Source organism: Rhinolophus hipposideros, assembly GCF_964194185.1.
Source record: "Rhinolophus hipposideros genome assembly, chromosome: 24".
In the NCBI taxonomy this organism is placed as follows: domain Eukaryota; kingdom Metazoa; phylum Chordata; class Mammalia; order Chiroptera; family Rhinolophidae; genus Rhinolophus; species Rhinolophus hipposideros.
The window spans coordinates 14,717,599-14,732,636 of record NC_138070.1 but is presented as its reverse complement, the minus strand read 5'-3'; the positions used below and the strand labels follow the sequence as shown (position 1 = coordinate 14,732,636).

General features: G+C 51.2%; 1 protein-coding gene across 2 annotated transcripts in view; it reads left to right on the top strand.

Moving 5' to 3' along the window:
- Window positions 1–228: 228 nt before the first annotated feature.
- The window catches only part of WSCD2 (WSC domain containing 2), a 102,081-nt gene continuing 87,271 nt past the window's right edge, over window positions 229–15,038 (top strand). Inside the window, exon 1 of one of the 2 annotated variants that reach the window (XM_081036651.1) lies at window positions 229–577. The gene's annotated coding sequence lies outside the window, so the exon portion shown is untranslated. Of the gene's footprint in view, window positions 721–15,038 lie in introns of both variants that reach the window. The other variant, XM_081036652.1, reaches the window with a different exon arrangement.

Sequence of the window (15,038 nt, the reverse complement as noted above, 5' to 3'; positions counted from 1 at the left end):
GCTGAGGCGCTGCTGGCGGCGGCGCGGGGAGCTGGGGCTGCGGACGGGAAGTCCGGGACAGCGAGGCGCCGCGCGGCGAGCGAGAGGCCAGGCGGCCGAGCTCGCGACCCCCCCTCCCCCCCCCCCGGCGGGTGTGTGCGCGGGGCCTCGCGGGGCGCGGGGTCCCCGCAGTGCCGCCCGCCCGAGCGCCCCCTCGCAGGAGCCCGGCTGCCACTTCCTCTCGCCTCCGCCCGCCTCCCCGGCTCGCCGGCTGGCGTCGCCACCGCCTCCTCGTTCGCGGCCACCGCTGTCGCCGCTGCTGCAATCCGGGGCGCGCACACGGCCACTTTGCCGCTGGAGGCACGGAGGAAGCCCCTCGCCCCCGACCCGGAGAGACAGCCCCCGGGCCCGGCCGGGGGAGCCCCGGTGGAGGGAAAGGACACCCACGCTCGCTCTCCTCGGTGCCACGCAGCAGCTGGCAGCGGGGAAGGCGCCACAGAGCGGGCACGCCACGCGGGGCGCAGGAGTCGCAGAAAGGGACCCCGGGCTTCCGCGGGGCTCCGCTGGCAGAGTTGGCAAGTGGCTGAGACCCCCCCAGGTAAGGCTGAGCGGCCTGCAGAGGGGAAGGGGGCTCCGCAAGGGAACGGGGCGCGCAGCTGCTGCAAAACGATTCCTGCCCCCCATTCAGGCTTCCAGTTCCAGCCGCTCCTCCGCAAGGTGGGGGCTTCAACGCACAGCCAGGTAAGTGAGGAACCCAGAGTGGTGACATTTGCCGGCTCCGGGTGAATGACAAACTTTCTCTCCTCTGGTGGAGAGTGGGACATCCTGGCTCAGCCAGGGGTCCTTTCTCCCCGGCATCCCGCTGGGACCCCAAGGCAGGCACTCAGGGGCTTGGCAGGCTGAGCTCCGCCAAGGGGGAGGCAGGGGCCCCTTTAATTTGGTCCGTGAATCACCACCTCCTCGGCCAGTTCAGAGTTCTGAGGGAGAGGGAGCTGGTCGTATTTTCAAGTTGGCTTTACGAGGTGTTTGTTGACGGTGATACTCTGGTGAATAAAGCTCCCCGTTATTTGGAGACATCATCCAGGGCTGCCGGGAAGATGGGCTGTGTGTCTGGTGCTTTGCAGGCTTGCTTATGTCTATTCTGGTGTGTGTGTGTGTGTGTGTGTGTGTGCATGCAAGGAGAGGGAGAGAGAACTGGGAGCAGGGGACCCATTCAGCCAGATCGCCTCCATTCAAGCCCTTGCAGCAGCCCCGCGTGTCACCCCAGGAGAGGATTCAGCTCCCTGGCAGAGATACCAGGGGAGGTGGGCATCACCTCTGGTTCCTCCCAGCCCCTTAGACGACCAAACGATTTGGGGGAAGTTTCCTGGGCTGTTCAACGAGACCGTTTCGATTGGAGCTTAGGGAGGTGCAAACTTTTTGCAGAAAAAGGGACTGGAAGGGAAGGTCGGAAAGGGGCTCCTGGCATTCTCATGCAGCTCCGAGGATGTGGGTGGTCACCCCACACTCCAGGCCCCTACAGGCTCTGAGGAGCCCAGCACATGGCTCGTGAGTTTGGCCGGATTATTTTTCCCCACTAATGAAGAGCATAATTCAGAGAAGCCACGTTGTCTCCAAGGGTCATTTCGAAGCCACCCCGGTGGTCACAGCCCCCTAGATGGCATTGTGCTTCCTCACTGGGCTTCCAGCCTAGGGCTGGGGACGTCTTGATGGACTGGTTGGGCAGTGAGGCAGGCCGTGGAAGTGCTTCTGGCCATGAGCTGAAGGTGGGACCGTTCCCTCAGCCCTGTAATCACCTGCTTGGGCTGGGCAGCTGCCCCTGAGGATAGCATCGCTGTGTGGTTCTGGGACAGGACTTGAAACATAAAGTGGGAGTCAGGACTGCCTGTTCTTGCTTGGGATTCTGACCTGGGACCAGGTTAGAAGCTGCTCCCCTAGGTGGGTGAAACCCTGGGGATTCTCTAGGGTGTCAGAGACTGGTTCTTGATGTCCTGGGGAAACCACAGCTCTGGGTCAGGAGGGTGAGCTTCAAGTCTGCCTTCAATTTGCTGTGTGACTTTGGGCAAATCACTAGACCTCTCTGGGCCCCGGTTGCTCCTTCTGTAAAATGAAGAGATTTCGTGTATCCCCAGATGTCCCAGCTCAGACACTCCATGGCCCTGAGCAGCTGTCACAGATGAGATTTTTCAAAATCCTAAGAGGCGATGTGATTTAGTATTTAGGACGCCTGGGACTCAGACCCACCTGAGTCTGACCAGTCATGTCAGCCCCACACCTCCCTCCCTCCGCTGTAAAATAGGGAGTTCATGCTTCCCACTTCAGAAGGCTCTTGGGAGGACTACCTGAGACGGTGCACAGAAAGCGCTACGTGTAGATAGTGGAGTCTGGAGCTCTGCAGACACAGCAGCAAGGCTGTCCATTTGGGGGTCTTACGCATGGGCATCGGCTGCTGTTTTCCCCAGGGAGGCTGGCCCCATCCTACCTGAGCACCAGGTGATTCTTGGTGGGGGGTGGGGGTGGGAGCAGGGCGCTTGTTCTCTCCAATCACCTGGCACCTGCAGTCCCCACCCCCTTGCTGTTGCCTCATAAAAGCCCTACTGGATCAGCAGCTCCTAGCAGAGCCTCCTCCGGTGGTCTGGGAGCATTGGAGGCATCCAGCTGCTGTGTCACCATGACAACAGGAGGTGGAGGTAAGCTGTCTCCACGGCTTCAACTTTGCAGCTGTGCGGGGACCAGGACAGAGAAGTTCAGTGTGTCTGGGTGTCAGGCTCTGGGTCTGCTGAGGCTGTTTGAGCAGGCGAGGCCGCTGTTCCCTGCAGGAACAGCCATGCTGGGGAAATGCCTTGTGTGTGTGGGCGGGAAGGGGGTTGTTGCTGAGATTGTGGAGGAAGGCAGTAGGTTGACCAGTGTTACTACTTTCAGAGTGGTTCTAAGGTTTGGGACATCTGTGTCCCTCCTCTAACTAGGGATCCCCAGGGTCCGTGCTGAAACCTCCGTGGGAAAGGCAGACCTCATCTCAGCTGACATGAAGTAAATTAATGGGCGCGCAGCGGGAACTGGGGCAGGAGCTGCTCTGCCGTGTCTTAGCTCAGTCTGTGGGCTCGACTGGCACAATGAACAGTTTGCTTTCTTGCTGGAGTAGGAGGTGGGTGTGTATAGAGGTGCATGTGTGTAAATGTGTGTATTCTCATGCAGGTTTGGGCACATGTGCTCCTGTGAGTATGACTGAAAACCTGAAATGCGTATGCACACGTAAGAATAGTGTCAGTCGGAGTGTGTACTTGTGAGATCCAGGTCCATGGATTTACGAGGATGTGTACGTGTGCCCTCCCCCAAGAGAATGCATGCCCGTGTGAGTCCGTGCGAGTGTGAGGATGCGTGTGCCCTTGTGAGTGTTGAGCCGTTGTGTGTGTGTGAGTGGGATGAGCAGGCAGGTGTATGGTTGCACAGCTGCACACGTGTGCTGCGAGGGTCCGCGCAGGGACCCCCGCGTGTGAGAAGCCGTGCAGGTCTGCCTGGTGCATGCTTTGCTGGCTGTCTGTGCTGTGTGCCCATGTCTGTGTGTGCACTCGCACAGGTGAGGGTGAACTTGTGGCGTGCACTTACAGGCTTCTCTAGCTACGTGGCTTTCAGTGTACTTCGTGTGCGTCTGTGTGCCTATGTGTGCACGGCACTGCACACTGACTGTGTGCGTGTGTGTGCTCATCTGTTTGTCGTGGCGTCGCCCCTGTGAGTGTCTGAATACAAGTACGTGTGACTTTCTGGGCATCTGTGTCTGGGAGTGTCAGTGGGTACATTTCATTGCAAAACTGTATCCGTGTGCTCCTTGGGTGTGCACCTGTGTGTATTGCAGCGTAAACCTTTTGTGCACCTGTGTTTCTGAGTGTGTGTGCCTGAGTGTGCGTTTCTGAGTGTGTGTGCCTGAGTGTGTGTGCCTGGGCGTAGCATTGCATGCTTGGTTGCGTCTCTGTGCGCATGTGTGTTTCCTAGTATTGGTGTCTCGCTGTGTTGGCTGCAGTGTACATTTGAGGGTATCCCCGTGTGCATGCGAGTGTCTCTGAATGTGCTTCGGGATGTCGCGGTGTAACTTTTGTGCATGTCACCTGTGCGTGAGTGAGTTTCTGAGTGTGCACCTGGAGAGTTGCACTGCGTTTTCTTGCAAGTCTCTGGGTGTCCATGGTGTGTTTCTGAATGTGTTTGCCTATCTGTGAGGCCGTGCTACCTTCGTGCGTGTGTCGTGTGTATGTGTGTGTTTCTACGATGTGCATCTCTGCGGGTATTACCCAGGGGTGTAAAGGGGTGAGTGTGTGTGTGTGTGTGTGTGTGTGTGTGTAAATGCAGCTGAGAGCTTCCAGACAGAAAACACCTCTGAACGTTTGAAACTACTCTTCTGCCTGCTCTGCAGGTCTGAATTGTGCTCGTGCTGCGCGTCTTCCGAGTGTAGATTCAGCGATCGGTGCCGGCTCTGAGCAGCGTGTCGGGATGTTGCGTGTTCGTTTTTCCACGTGTCTTAGCCCCGAAGCCCGGGTATTCCCCTGCCCCCAGTTGCCTCAGCCTCCACCACAGCCCAAGTCTCTCTCGCCAGAAGCCAGAACTTTAGGACAGTTGCTGAATAAATTCACAGATGTTAAGAGCGCAGGTATCCTTTTCGGCAGAAGGTCTGAAAATCAGCAGCCTAGGAGGCACCGAACATCTCGACAGCGGTTTGTAATTAGGAGCAACTTGTTTTCCTTAAATAAACAAATCAAGTGAGGAAAGAAATTGCCTAAGATGAATGGCTCCCCGGAGCAGGTCCAGATGTTGGGAAGCAAGGGATGGGGTCCCCAAGGACTACGGCATGTTACTGACCAAGAGCTGATGAGGCAAGAGCTGGGGAGGAGGGCAGGGCAGTGTGAGGCCCCACTGCCAGGTTTGGCTGGTGTTTGGTTATTAGGATACACGCATTCCTGGCCCCAATTCCTCCTTCCTCCCCGTGTCCTCAGCCAGACGACTTCACTGTTCTGCCCACTCAAGGGGCTGACAGGATTTCTGTTCCTGCTCCTTCACTTAGGGGTTGGCCATATGACCAGCTTGGGCCATTAGGATGAGGTGGAAATGACCATGTGTCCGTTTACAGCTTAGGCCTCAGGGGGCCTTGTGTGTTTCTGCCACGGCTGGGAGAAGAGCTCCCACAAGGTAGCTACTGCCCCCCTGAGCCTGGACCCCAAATGAACACATGTCCAGCCACCCTGAGCCCAAACATCAGTGAAGAGCCTAGCTCAGCCACACGCCAGCTGGCCACAAACAGGGTGACTAAATAAATGCCTCTTCCTGCCTGTCACTGAGGTTGGGCGGTTGTTCGTGACGCACCGTGATTGTGGGGATTGCTCACCAGCGCAGTTACTGGCACTCTGTGTTTCCTCCTGCCATCTAACCCCTGGTGCCCATTCGGACATGCATGACGGGGATACCTGTACTTCTCACCACGGAGAACCCGTTTCTACCTTGCTTTCTGCTCATTCCGACATGAGCAGTAATAATAATAATGATGATGATGATAGTAATAATAGATCGTGTTTGCCAGGTACCACACCCCACGTGTGAGGTGCTCAGTCTGTCTCTCTCTCTCTTCCCACTCCCACCCCTCCTCTCCCTATATATACACACAGAGAGTGCCAAAAGAAATGTACACACATTTTAAGACAGGAAAAAAAAACTATTAAAATTGTTATACTCAAAATATACCGATAACCAAAGATGACTACAAGTCACGTTTGACTTCTGCAATGACAAGAGGTGCTCAACATGGTTACCATCAGCATCCAGACACTTCTGGTGACGGCGAACTACTGCTTGAGTAACGCTGACCCAAGTGTCCACTTGTATGCATTTTTTGGCACCCCCGGTGTGTGTGTGTGTGTGTGTAATCTATTACAATGCTATGAGGTAGGTTCTGTTATGATCTTCTGTTATCATCTGTGAGGCTCAGAGAGGTGAATCGGCTTGTGCAGTCACACAACCCAAAGGGCACCCCTGGGCTTTCCACCCAGATCACCGGATGTTAGAGACCATAGTGTCTCCCAAAGCCAGCCGGCACGCTGGACGTACCGACATCCTAGCACACATTTGACATTTCTCCCTTATCTCGTCTGGAGGTTAAGTAGGCAGGAATGAATCTTGTCACAGAAGTGGGAAGTGTCCAGTTGGATTGGGGTGGGTGGGGGGCGTTTGCTCATTCCTTCCTTCTTTCTTTCATGGATTCATGCATCAGGCATCAGTAGCTGCTGACATTCCGTGTTCGCTCAGAATCTTCTGTGTCTTACTCTGTGCCGGGCACTGAAGACACAGATGAGAGACCCCAATTCTGTCCTCAAGGAGAGGAACCAGGGGAACCCGGTTCTGGAGGCAGATTAGCCTGGGATCCAGCCCAGCCTCGACCCTCCCCTGGGAGTGTTTCTGGTCACCTCAGCCCCCAACCAGGTTGCCGAGAGGATCAAAGGAAATCGTGTTGGCAGAGCCCATCACACAGTGCCTGGCACTGAGATGCCACAATAAACAGTAGCCCTTCTTCCTCTGATTCTTCCTCCTCCTCCTCCTCCTCCTTACAGAGGAGAGACAGTTAAAGGTCACAGCCAGAGCAATGCTGAGATGGGAGAAAACAGGCCAGGGATCCCAGACAGGTCAACCAACCATCCTTCTTTGTTGGAAACGGAGAGGTTTTCTAGGACCCAGGGTTTCGTGCTAAAACTGGGAGAGTCCCTTGCAAAGCGAGGAGAGTTGGTTACGCTGGCCCCAGAGGAGGTGTCACACCCAGCTGGGAATGAGTTAGAATAGGGCTTAACAAAGGTGGCCCACAGGCCCAATCTGGCCCCCTCCCTTATTTTGTAAGTAAAGTTTTATTGGGACACAGCCACACCGGTCGTTTACAAATTGTCTATGGCTGCTTTGCAACTACAACTGCAGAGTTGAGTAGCTGTGGCAGAGACCACGTGGCCAGCAAAGACTAAAATATTTACTATCTGGCCCTTTACGGAAGAAGTTTGCTGACCTCTCAGCAAAAAGGCCCAGCTGGGGTCCTGGGCCTTGGCCAAGAGACATAAGACAAGAATTCAACATACTTGGGTGAATCACTGGATCAGGTGACAGGTGGGGCTGACATCCATCCACAGGTGAGGCATCAGAGGGTCAGGAAAGAGGCAGCAACTCCAAAGGCTATGAGCTGGGAGAATTCTTAGATGAGGAGATGGAGACCCAGAGAAGGGAAGAGATGTCCCAACGCCACCCAGCCAGTGGGAAGTAGGTGGCTGTGGTCTTAATACCTGGAAATCTGGGAGGACAGCTGTGTGCCTCTCCCTGCCTCGACTCCATACATTTGACATTTCTCCCTTAACTCACCTGGAGGTTAGGTAGGCAAGGATGAATCTTGTCACAGAAATGGGAGTCCTGGAGTCACAGGCAGGAGGCTCTGACCACGTCTTGATATTCAAGTTTCTAGCTTAGTTCCCAGAAGTTACGTTTACTGTTTCCTTTAAATTCTCTGCATTGTCCTACAGGTGCAGGGTGAAGAGAAGAGCAGAGCCCCTGAATGGGAAGGAAAGAGAGCCGGGTCTCCACTCTGCCCCCCATTGACTGACTTAGTGGTCTTGAGCAAGTCTCTTCCCTTTCTGGGGCCTCAGTTTTTCCATCTGTAGAACGGGAGAAAAATATATATGCTAAGGACTTTTCCAATCTGGTCTTTTACGGTCCCACTTTTCTAATGGGAGTGGCCCCCAAAGACTTAATATGTGTTGGCCCGTGCTCCAAGGGGATCCTGCAGGACCCTGATCTGCTGACCCTTCTGGTGATGATGATGAAGGAAATCATTTCCATCTTCATGGCTTCTGTGTGTAAGGTGCCAGGCATTGTAATCAGAGCTTCACTTCTATTCTCTCTCAGTGTCCTTATGAGTTCAGGAACCTCCGTCTCCACTTTATAGATGAACACACTGAGGCTCAGAGAGGTTGGTGCACTCGTCCAGGGTCACACAGCCAGTAAGTGGCAGAGCTGGGCTTTTAGCTCTTCCTCTTTCCTGCCTCCCATCCCCGCTGTGTCACCACTGTCTTTCCCAGGTGGAAGAAGGAGCTATTTCAGGAACCCCTCGGTGGAAGGTTTCCGTTCCTCTCCCTCTAGTTTATTAAGGTGGAAGTGACATAGCCAAGCCAGGGTCCATCGGCGCAGGCCTAGTGGTGGTGACGTGGGCCTGTCGGGGCCTCAGTCTGCGTGGCAGGAGGACTGAGCGGCGGGGGGCCTCTAGGACAGTGGACAGCAGATGACTCAGGTGGGTCTGGGTCACCAGGGCAATGCACACAGGCTCTGGCTTTGCAGATTCACAGCAAGTCCCTGAACCTCCAGGAAGCTGGGGCCCCCCAACATTTACCGTGATGAACCACATGGAAGTTTCTGGAGATGGCAGATCACTCATGTTGCGCCCTCTCTCATGTTGTCCCCAAGGTGAGCCCCGCTTTGCTGAGATGGCCCTGATTTCTCCCCCACAGAATGTCCACTCACAAGTCTGTGGCCTGGGTTCTTTGCAGTTTGTATGCCTACCTTGTGGGACAAAGAGGAAGTGCAGAGTGTGGAACAGTCAGATTAGCTTTCCTTTTCACAAAGCTGTTAAGTGTCTCACCATACCTGCAGGCCATTTGTCCTGGAAACTCGTGCTTATAAAGCAGGAAAAGAAAGTCGTCCCATTGAATTGCCACAGTGTCCATATCAGAAAACAGCTAACCTTTCTTCACTCAGCCTGTTTACTCTTACTTTGCACACCATTCTGATAAGCTCCGTGACCTGATTCCCCAGCCTTGTAGCCTATAGAAGCAGTGAGTTAGAAATGTGTAGTAATAGGAAAACAGCTCAAGAAACACAGTAACAAGCAAAAATATATGGGAAAGAGGAACACTTAGTTTTGACTTAAGAAACTCAGAGGAGACTGGTCTACATAGGAAAATGTGCGTCCTGGTAAGTCAGGTGTGACGATTTTACAATAGGAATTTATGACTTGAATCTCCCCTATTTCCTGAATGACATTTTGTAGTACTTATACTTCATGGCTCAGACACCTACCTCACTTGGCTCTATTCCTTCCTTACTACTAGTCTTGACTTAAAGAGTTTGAAAAACTTCGGGATATAGCATAAGAAGAAAAATAAGATAGCCACACACAATATCAGGGGGGACTATTGTAATACAATGTGCTGTGTTATAGAGCAGCAAAAATGTTGCTGGCTTCTGTTGATGGTCCTAAGAAACAGTTAAACCCCATTCAGTAGGCAGGGCAGAAGGCAAAGAATAATGTAGTGTATAAAATATTTTGATCCCATGGTTCACCGAGTGTTGCTGTTATGATGCCTCAGGCATCTGGAAAATTCACTTATGTGGAACTCTTCATTTTTCACAGTGTTGAGTAAAGGACATCTTTTTGCACCTAGAAGAGTGTCTGGCGCATAGCAGGCACTCAAGAAATGAACGTTCTTTGCAATCTGACAAAGGGTTCAGATGCTAGCCCCTTAACAACAGCCAGCGTCTCAGTCTTCCGCTTTAGTGTTCTCATCTGTAAAGTGAGGACATGAGCTAAAGCTTCTGCTGGAGACCACAGCACCTTCTGTCTGTGTTTAGCTGCTGGCTCAGGATATTAGCTCCTATATCACATGGGAGCTCAGAGAGGACTCTGAGATGCATCATGTAATTACAACTTGAAGTAACTGCCAGGAAGGAAAGTATCTGACACTGGGGGTTCACAAATTAGAGCCTTTAAAAAGAAGGCTTCCCCAAGAAAAGGAGAAATGAGCCGGAATCTGAGGGGTGAGTAGGATTAACCAGGAGAAGAGGGATGGAGAGATAGAGGAAAGAGCACAGGCAAAGGTCCTGAGGTGAGAGTGACATGGACCATGGACATGGACACCAGAGCTTTGGCGTGGAAAGGAGCTGGTACACGACGAAAGTGGACAGTTCTCCATGCCTTGTGGGCCCCATAAGTGTTCTGCTCTTTACTTCAGCAGCAGGAAACCTTGTAAACATTTTAAGTACAGGGAGTGAAATGATTAAATTAAGCCTTGGCCAGAGCAACAAGAAGAATCCTCGCCCACATGTGAGGTGGGAGCCCATTGAAATCCCAGCAAAGAGGGAACTGAGTGGGCATTAGCAAGTCCAGGATCTCGGAGTCATTATGCAAAACACATAGGCTTCCAAGGGAGAGGTGAGCTTTAGAAAAAGAGTCAACAGATTAGTTTTTTAATCTGCTTTAAGTTGCTAAAATGCCCCTGTCTTCCTTCCATTGTCACTGGATAGCCTGTGGTCTATTTTAACTTTTATTAAAGATTTTTTTTTTTTTTAATTAAAGGAGTTTTTTTGAAAAAACTAATGTCAGCCGTGTTTTTGATAAGACACAATTAAAAAGTGGCACTGGGGAAATGCCGCAGAAAGCTTTGATTTTTCTCTGTATGGCATCTGAACTGATTTAAATAATAATTATATATCTCTTCTAGATGCAGGCCCCCTGCCTCCCTTCCTAGTCTCCCCAACACACCACAATGTACCAGCACCTCTGAACATATGCTGTTTTTACAATCCCCAATTCTTAGCTCCTAGAGAAAGAGGGTTAGTCCTGTAGGAGACCAAGCTTTCTGACCTCACTGCTTTAGGTTTCGGGTAAATCTCACTCAAATCCAAGTGCTACCAATTCACAGCTGTGTGGCCTTGAGAAATTTACTTCAATCCCCTTAGCCTCCGATTACTCATGTAAAATGGAAATAGTGATAGTGCTTTTATTCATCGGGATTCTTTTGGTTGTTAGAGAAAGAAAATCCAACTTCACTATCATTGCACTCTTCTTCTCAGGCACAGAAGGGAATATATTGGTTCCTGGAACTAGCAACTAGATCCAGGGGCTTGACAAAGCCACCGCTTTCTCCCTCCCACCAAGATTTTTGACCCTCCTTTTATTTTTCTTTGTCCATTTTTACTTTACACAATTTATTTTTCAATTACAATTGACATAAAGTATTATATTAGTTTAAGGTATACAACATGGTGATTCAACGTTTATATGCTTTATGAAGAGATCACCCCGTGAGTCTCATTTTCTTTGTATGGGCTTCCTTCTCGGGCTCTCTTCTTCTGGGCACAAATGCCCATCCATCCGCAGCCCCATGCTTACATTGTGCCAGCTGTAAGCTCAGTTCCCGCAAGTCCTGGAATTGAGAATTGAGACCTGGGGCCTCCCTAACCAATCACCGTAACCAGGGAAATGGACTGTCCTGGTTGGCCAGATTCAGGTCATGTGACCAACCCTGGTGCTTCATGTGGGCTGAATCACTCTTCGCTGCTTCCTGAGTCACAAAGACCTATAGGGGGAGAGGGATGGGTTCTCGAAGGAAAACCAGGACCCAGATAACCCAGAAGATGAGGAAGTGAATGCTGGTCAGACTGTAATGACTGATCAGCAGGCCATCTCATCCTCATTTCAGAAGGTGGTTACAAGGATGCAATGAGCTCAGGCATGCAGGGTCCTTAGCACCGACCCCAGCATGCAGTATACTCAGTCAGTGCTACCTGTTATTACGGCTGCTACTACAGTGATGATTCTGCTTGGCATGGTGATAATATAGGCCGGGGCTCTGCAAGTTTTCAGGGCAATGGGAGACACCCATGACCAGAGAATCAGCCTGGACATGTCACTGACCTCCGTAAGCCTTGGACCTGTCACTTCCCCTCCAATTTTGCATGCTAAAAACTGCCATCCTCTAAAAAGCCCCACGTCTCATGGGTTACTTCACCAGCTAAAAGCTGTAAAGGCTCAAAGGACGCAGAGAGGGGTTGCAAATCCAAATGCCTCCATGGGTAGATGGGTCCCCTAGGAGGGAGACAGAGTGGAGGAACAGTAATGAACCAGAGACCAAGTGCCTTGTTTATGGGGGAGAGTGGGGGGGCTGCGGGATACCCGCTCCAGTCCCCAGCCACTTCTCTCCACCCCCACCCCGTGAGAATGCTAGCCCAGGGTAGTCATATCTCTCAAATATTTTTTCCCTAAAGAATTCCTTGGTTTTATGCAAAATTCACCCAGTTGTAAATGTTGGCCACCAATTCAGGCAATTTTAAAACACAGGACAGACCAAGCAAACATGTCAGTGGGCTCAGTCAGACCAGTGTTATAAGGCCGGTCCCTCCAGCCTGAGGGACATGGAGCCTGTTCTGTCTGAGCCGTAGAGAACTTGTTTTGTGGATGACCTCAGAAGACACACCGGCCCATTGTTCTTGAAACCTGGATCATGTGCTTTCTGCTTTCAACATCTCCTCGGATGGCCATGGGTAGACCTTTTCACTCTGAGCTGCACCATTTGTAACACTCTCCAAGGATGGAATTCAGCAAGAACGGCGGCTTCAAAGCAGTTCATTTTGCTGCCTGAGATTATTAATGTTCTCTCTGATTTCCTGCTTCACACTATTGATTTCCTGGGATAAAACTTCCTCTGCAGAGGCTGAGAAGGTAATTCAGCCGCCGTCCCTCCAGGCGAGGGAGGGTTCCATGCTGGCTCTCCCACTCTTCTGCTGTGTGACTGAGGGCAAGTCACTTCACCTCTCTGAGCCTCAGTTCTCTCATCTGCAACATGGGGATCCTTATAACTCCTGCCTCCTGAGGAGCTGTCAGGCACATAGTAGGTACTCAGGAAAGCCTAGCTCCTGTAAACCAGCCTCCCCACCCCCAGCAGCCTGGGGAGAGGGAGATAGATGATCATGCTTCTTACATGGACTCAGCACTCACTCTGTGTGTGCCAGGCCCTTTCCAAGCACAGCCTCCATTTCTACCCGTGGCAGCGCTGTGGCTCGTGGATTTACTCCCACTGTCCTCTTTTTTACAGATGAGAAAACCAAGACTGAGTGATGAAGGGATCTGCTGAGGTCACAGAGCTAGGCCTGCCTCTTGTGGGGGGCCCTACGTCCTAAGGGAATCAGTTGCGTTCACACAAACCCATGGGTGCCAAGAACCTGTTAGCAGTGGAGTCTAGACCCAGCTCTGCTACTAACTTGCTGTGTCACCTCAGGATGCTTTCTTGACTTCTCTGGGCCTTCCCCCCCCCCTCAGCTCCTTAAACTCACCTTGCTCCCTTCCACCTCAGGCCCTTTGCACATGCTGTGCCATCTGCCTGGCACACTTCCCTCTCTATCTTCACCTGGTTAATTGCAGCTTCTCCTTCTGGCCTTGGGGAGAACATTACTTCTGAGATTCTTCTGGGGCTCTCCTGGACCAGGTAAGATTTTCCCTGCCATGAGCTCTCCAAACACCATGTCATTCCTTTAGAGTTTGTGATCACAGTGCTGTGTGACAATTTAAATAACCTGTGTCTTCTCTACCACTCTGTCTCTTCAGGGGGGTCCGGGATCCTCTTAGTCCCTTCCTAAGCGACACTCCAAAGCTGCCACATGCATCCAGCACAAAGTTGTAGTTATTAACTGAAATTTAAAAGGAGGCCTAGAACCCTCCTACACTGCTGGCGGGAGTGTGAATTAATACAATTGCTTTGAAAAACTACCTGGCAGCATTTACTAAAGCAGCACGATCTAGCCTCTAATCTGCTATGCCATTTTGAGATATACATTCAACAGCAATGGAGATATGTTGTTGTTTTTTATATTTATAATCATCATAATAGTAAAAAACTCTGAGGTGGGGCAGCTGACTGCCAAATGCCCATTCTGATAGAACAGACAAAGTGACATGAGGTTCTGTCATGCCGTGGAACAGTACACGGTAGTAAAAAATGAACCAACCACAGCTACATGCCACAGAAGGATAGACCGTGGAAAAATAATGCCGAGCAAAAAAAGCCAGACACAAAATACATAAGCTAGATAATGTTAATTACAAAACAGTGTGCCATCGAAGCTAAACTAGAGTGCGTAGGAATGCACGTATGCTTAGATGGAAACATTATAAAGAAAAACAAGGAAGAAATGGCCAGAATAGTTAGGATGCTAGTGACCTCGGGTGGGGAAGGAGCACAGAAGGAGTTTGAGGGAGCTGGCCATGCTCTCTTTCTTGCCCTGGAAGATGACTACGTGTGGGGGTTTATTGTGCGATAATTCGTCAAACTGTATATCTTGGTTTTGTGTTTTCTTTTGCATATGGGTCCCATTCAATGATCTATTCCTCCCCAGATACTTTAGCTCTAGGGAGACCCCACCTGAATGCATCACTTCGGCTTGATGCCCAGAGAACACTCTCAGCCATCCTGCCTTAAGCCCAATTATTCTCTATTTCTAATGCAGCAGATGTCTTCAGGTGTGGGCTGTGCCCCTCTGTCCTGTAAGCCCCCAGGGATCCAAATTTACATGTGCAAAAACAACCTAAGCAGCTTTTGTCTTGGCACAGAGACCCCCCTGGCCAGAGAACACAATTAGCCCCTTTTTTCCAGAATGTGATCAAGATGGAGAGTTGATTGCCTTAGAAGAAAATAAAAAAGAAAATAAGAAAAAAAAGAGAAAAATAAAACCCGAGAAGCAGTTTCTGGTTTTGCAGGCTACCGAAAGCTGGGGAGATAAGATGTACTGGATGGAGGGTCAGATAACAGGGAGGACATGGGGCTCCAAGAGGGGGGCAGCTGAGTGCCAGGCCCAGGGTGGGCTGGCCTCTGGGTCCAGGAAAAGTAGGTCGTTGAACTCCCCGCCACGGTTGTTCTCCCATGGCCCTGACCCCCCTTTCGGTGCAGACAGAAGGGAGGCCTGGCCCCTGCTCTTGAAAGCAGGCTCTCACTAGAGAGCAGAAACACCATGATTTTGATAGGTTGTTGGAGCACATGTCCGGATGGACCGGTGTTGGAATGTTCCAGGGGCTTCCAGAAGTCTAGCTCATGGTTTTGGATCATTAACTCCTTGATGAACATCATCCATCCATCCATTTAAGAAATGTTTGTAAATCTTCTACTCGCTATTCGTTCAACAAACATGAATTGAGCTTATCTTGGACTAAACTTTGCTGAGCATTTGGGAGACAGGGTGACTGATTGGTTTGGGTTTTTACGGGATTTTCCCAGTTTTAGCACTGA